We start from the raw sequence: 6,000 nt of genomic DNA, 5'->3' as shown, positions 1-6,000 counted from the left end.
AGTAACTATAGGCTGTGGTGTAGGAAGCAGAGATTTTGGAATGGTTAGATGACCTCTCCTGTACCTTTTCAATTATAACACTCAGATTGGGTGGTAAGTGAAGATGAGAATACCTACGGGAACAGGTTTAGGAGTTAACGAAATAAAGAAAGCCCCTAGGCTTATTCTCATTAAAGGATTAGAATTAGTGGTAAGGAAATGCACATCTTACGCCACCCTATGGGAAGACTTATCAATAGATTAATTCAGTAAGAAGCAGAGATACCAACTTCTACATCTTGTGGCTGACAAAGTTTGTAGAAATTCAATACATACACATTCTTTAGGCATTTCTGTTCTCTCTCTCTCTCTTTTTTTGTCATTGAAAACCATAAGAAATGACTATAAGAAATAACCTTTGATAGACTTGCATACATATTCGGTACTCAGGAGGAATATTTTATTTGGAAAAAGACTGTGTCATTTTCCTTCTAAGAGCATGGATGCAGATAAATCTCCGAGTTATCTTCAAAGCCTGTGTTATATATTCAGCTTGAAGTGTCCCTAGTGACTGATTCCTGCAAAAGAATTAGAATCCTATTGTCAAATGTTGTAGAATCTCAGTAGTTGTCAATTCCACAATCAGCAATGCACACATAACTTCCAGTTGTTAAAAAGGAAGGTGGTCATAGAGTTCTGATGCCTGAAGTCAGCACCAGCAAGTGCCAGAGTCATGGCCAGACAGCCCTGTGACCACCACACTGTTCCTTGGAGTGGGCTTAGCTTACCAGGGCACTAATTATATGCTTAAGAAATACTTATTGAGTGAACAAATTAGGCTCATTAGAAATTGCTTTGGATACTTCTTTATGCTCTTTTTCAGTCATAACAGCTTGAAACTCAAAAGACCCGTACCTGATAAGCTCCATTAACTGTCCCCAAACTCATGAGACATGATTTTATCAGCATAATTTGAATTTTATACCAAATTCTATGGATAATTTGATATTTTTCACATCACTCAAATGATGGAAATTGCCAAATTTGAAATATATTACAAAAAGCTTAGGTAGCCATTCTGCCTGCAAAATACATTACCTTATTTTCCTCAGAATCAAACCAATTTTGGTTAAATACAAAATTTTAAAATGAATGACTTCCTTCTATGAACTATTACATTTTTCCTAAAATGTTTGAATAAAACCTAAATATTTTGATACAAATCATGGTTTACAGTGCTGCTACCCTGTCTGTGTTACACAGAGCTCTGTAGATACTGCCTGTGGTTTCTCCTAATAGACATTTCCCCCTGACACATGCTCTTTATGCCGAGATTAAGAAAGTGGCCTGTAGAATCACGAATCCAGGATCATGCCCTTCCAATTACTTAACTTGGGCAAATTGGTTAACTTTTTATAACCACCCATTTATTCAGCATTAAAAAAACATTAACAACATTTTTCCTGTTTGTCTCCTAGCTTAAAAAATTTAAATAAAAATCATGTTTTCTATGTGGCAGCATATTGAAATCAAAAGTTTTGAATTTGAACCGCTAGTTTCCTTCAGGTGTATATCTGATCACCATGTTCATGGTCCAGAATTTCAAGTTTTTTCCCCCTTTATTTTTCTCTCTGAATTATTAAAATATGAGAAGCCTTTTGTATTTAATAGAGGTTCTAATTACACTAAGTTCTAAGGGATATAGTATAATTAGAAAATGTTCTATTAGTTTACATTATTTAAGATAACATTGTCAGAAAATGCTGATGTGTTAGAAGCTGACAAATGCTTTATATAAATACGCTATAGGATAAACTCTGTAATTATCCCCATTTTATAGATGAGGAAAGTGCAGCTTGGAAAGTTAGATTTCAAAAAAAGAGAAAACAAAAAGAAAAAAGAAAGAAAGTTACTTAACACAAATCTAGTAAACTGTGGAACTGGAATGAAGAGTTGTTTCCTAACCATAACACAAGTAACAAGAAATGAATTAGGGAAAAAATCCACTTAGTGAATTACAAGGTGGCTATAGAGATTTTAAATAGTTATATAATCTGTAATTTAATTAATTAATTTATTTATTATGTATTTATTTATTTAAAGATTTTGTTTATTTATCAGACAGAGTGAACATTCAGGAAGAGTGGCTGGCAGAGGAGAAGCAGGCTTCCCACTGAGCAGGGAGCCCAGTATGGGACTCAATCCCAGGACCCTGGGTCATGACCTGAGCCAAAGGCAGAGGCTTAACTGACTGAGCCACCCAGGTGCCCCAAATCTGTAATTTTAAAAAGTATTTTTATATCAGAAGAGGTTATATACCAACCCCTTTGGACATTAGGCTACAACATATAACAAAGATAGTCTTTTAATTTTATATACTTAAAAGTATAACTGTATGTTCAAAAAAATAACTTTGATATGGGCAAGGGAAGTTTTGAATCAGCCACAAAAATAATTTTTATAACTGGACAACTTTGAAGGCAAATGTTAAACTGTTTTTAATATATATCAAATATACATAATTCTTTTTTTTAAATTTTATTTATTTATTTATTTGACAGACAGAAATCACAAGTAGGCAGCGAGGCAGGCAGAGAGAGAAAGGAGGAAGCAGACTCCCCGCTGAGCAGAGAGCCCGATGTGGGGCTCGATCCCAGGACCCTGGGATCATGACCTGAGCCGAAAGGCAGAGGCTTTAACCCACTGAGCCACCCAGGCGCCCCCAGATATACGTAATTCTTAATGGAAATTGATATGATAATCAAAATGTGTTGATGGCATTTTCATGTCTAATTTTTTGAGAAAATAAGTAAGCAAGGCTGCTCATCTGCTGGCTTTTGCCATTCAAGGTATCAAATTATCGATGGAGGGAATTAGGTTGTGTTCAAATTAAGTTATAGTCATTAATTTACTAATTTATTAAGCATTTATTTTGCTGTAACAACAAATCAGGCACTATGGAAGTCACAGGCACTCTGTGGTACTCGGTAGCAAAGACACTGTTCATGGCTTACTAGAGCTTACAGCTTGTTAGACAAAATACAAGTAAATAGAATTTATAAATGAAATGACTAAGGGAATATGGATATTGTAGAACTACAGAACAGGCACCCCAGGCTAATAGAAATGATTTATGAAAGAGTAAACCAGAAAAAGTAAAGACCTAAGTGATATAATATTAGCCAAATGAAGAAAAGGAAGAGTAATATTCCAGGGAGAGGGAACAGAGTGTGAAATTTTAGATATCAGGGGCTCATGGCATATATTATGAAATGTAAAGGAGTTTATTTTCATTGGAATATAATGATCAAAGTGTTTATGACTGATATATTAGCAGGACCAAGTAATATGAACCTTTAAGTCAATTAAGAGAGTTTGGTGTTTAAGCAGAGACCAATGGGAAGGTGTTGCAGGGTTTTAAGCAAAGGAGTAACATGATAGAAGTTCCTTTTTTGAATGAACACTCTGTTTTGGGGGAAACTAATATGGAGGTGGTAATATATTAATCCTCATAAGAGATGAGCATGGCCCTCAGGAAGGTAGAGACAGTAAAGATAAAGATATTCAAAGATATTTATGATGGAAAATCTGAAGAATATAAACTTTACCTTCTGTGACAGAAAAGTTTATATTGAACTAAACCTCCTCCTAATACGATTATATAAACTCTGGATATAATATGAAAAACAATAGTTGGAAAGCATTGGTGAGTGACCAAAGCAGGTAGAAACTTAAGGAAATTAGACTCTTCCAAGAAAGATTGAATATACATTTATATCACTTTTCCCTCATAGACACTCTTCATCTGCATGGTGTGGGTTTGGGGGCTTCCTGAGTAAGGAAGTGATAGTCTCTGAGATATCAGAGAAAGGAGTTTGGGGGTGCCAAAGTGGGGGAAGTCCCATAATGAAGGGAATGTCTGAAGTGGAATCCTCAAAATATGTATATAAAGTCTTTCTTAATTCTTGGCTGACTACTAAAATATACCTATGCAAAGCAAGACATCAAGGATCCCAGGGAAAAACAATAGCTGGAAAGTTGAAGAGCAGAGTAGAGATTTCAGCAACTTCCTATTGTGGTGGACTTGAGTTAAAGTTAAAGTTAAAGTTCCATTACTTAGAGGAGCTTGATAAATATCATAAGTTTTCTTTTTTTTTTTTTTAAAGATTTTATTTATTTATTTGACAGAGAGAGATCACAAGTACATAGAGAGGCAGGCAGAGAGAGAGAGAGAGAGGGAAGCAGGCTCCCTGCTGAGCAGAGAGCCCGACGCGGGACTCGATCCCAGGACCCTGAGATCATGACCTGAGCCGAAGGCAGCGGCTTAACCCACTGAGCCACCCAGGCGCCCCATATCATAAGTTTTCTATTCAAATACTATAAGGGCAAGCCATAGGTGTAAAAACCCTGTTGATAGGACTTAGTTTTGCCCTAGCACTGAAGATAAAAGTGAAATGAATATATGAATGTTAAAGAAAAAAAAAAGCCTCCACTAAACCAGTGTGGATCCTCCACTGTATTAACTATATTAGCACAAAATTCATTCTTCAAGGGAATATAACAAGAGGTAGAGCCTCTACTATAAATCATTTACAAAGTCAACATATAATGAAAAGATGACTAAGGATGCAGATAAAATCCAAATTATATTACTCAGAGTTTTCCAGAGAAATTGAACCAGTATAATATATCTCTTTTCTGTATCTACAGTAGATCCTCAATCAACATGGGTTTGAGCCACGTGGGTCCACTTAAATGTGGATTTTTTTAATAGCAAAGGACTATAAATGTATTTTCTCTTCCATATGGTTTTCTTAATAACATTTTCTTTTCTGTTGTTTATTATAAAAATACAATAAATAATACATATAACATACAAAATATGCCCTCCTTATGTTATCAGTAAGGCCTCTGGTCAACAGTAGGCTATTAGTAGTTAAGTTTTTGGGAAGCCAAAATCATATATGAATTTTTTACTGTGGGTGGGGTTGACACCCCAACCCTCATGTTGTTTAGGAATCAACTGTGTATCTAAATCTATATATCTTTAATGACAATTATTATGAGAAATTGACTCAAGTCCCCCAATCTATCATCTGCAAGCTGGAGACCCAGGATTACAGTGGTGTAATTCAGTTTCAGTCCAAAGGCCTGAGAACCAGGAGAACCCATGGTAGAAGTCCCAGTTCAAGAAACAAGATGAAATGAGATGTCCCAGTTCAAGGAGTGAGGCAGAAAAAAAAGGGAAAATTCCTCTTCCGTCTGTCTTTTGTTCTATTCAGGCCCTCAGTGACTTGGATGCTGCCTACCTACATTGGGCAAGGTAATCTACTTCACTGAGTCTACCAATTTAAATGCTAATCTCATCCAAAACCACCTTCATAGACACACCCAGAAATATTTAATCTTAGTGCTCTGTGGCTAGTTAAAATGACACATAAATTAACCACTATACAAGGAAATGTTACCTGTACTCAAAAGTAAAATCAGTCAGTAGACCCACAGATGAGCTAGGAGTTCAAATAAACTGGTAAGGATTTTAAAATAACTAGAATTGAACATGTTGGAGGATTTATGGGAATATGATTAAAATATTGACTGAAAGGTTTAGTAATTTCTGGAGAGGTAAAAAAAAATTGCTAAAAAATCAAATAGTAATCCAAGAACTTAAAATTTTAAAAAACTTAAAATAAAAACTCAATGGATGATATTAATAGCAAAAGCAGATTGACTGTAATTGATAAAAAAGGACCAATGATCAATAGAAAATTTCCAAACTGAACAACTGAGAAAACTAAAATTAGCAAAGGCTCACTGATCTGAGGAATAGTATCAAGTAATCTAATATGTATGTTATTGAAGTTCTAGAATGAGAGAAGAGAGAAAATGGAACAGAAAAATAGTCAAAGAAATATTGAGAAGATATTTCCAAATTTTATAAAAAAATCAATGCAGATCCAAGAAACTCAGTGCAACAGGAAGGTGGGTTAATACAAAGGTAACTACATTTAAGTCTGTTGC

This window comes from Lutra lutra, chromosome 2 (genome assembly GCF_902655055.1).
Source record: "Lutra lutra chromosome 2, mLutLut1.2, whole genome shotgun sequence".
NCBI lineage: Eukaryota > Metazoa > Chordata > Mammalia > Carnivora > Mustelidae > Lutra > Lutra lutra.
This window is presented reverse-complemented; position numbering follows the sequence as displayed.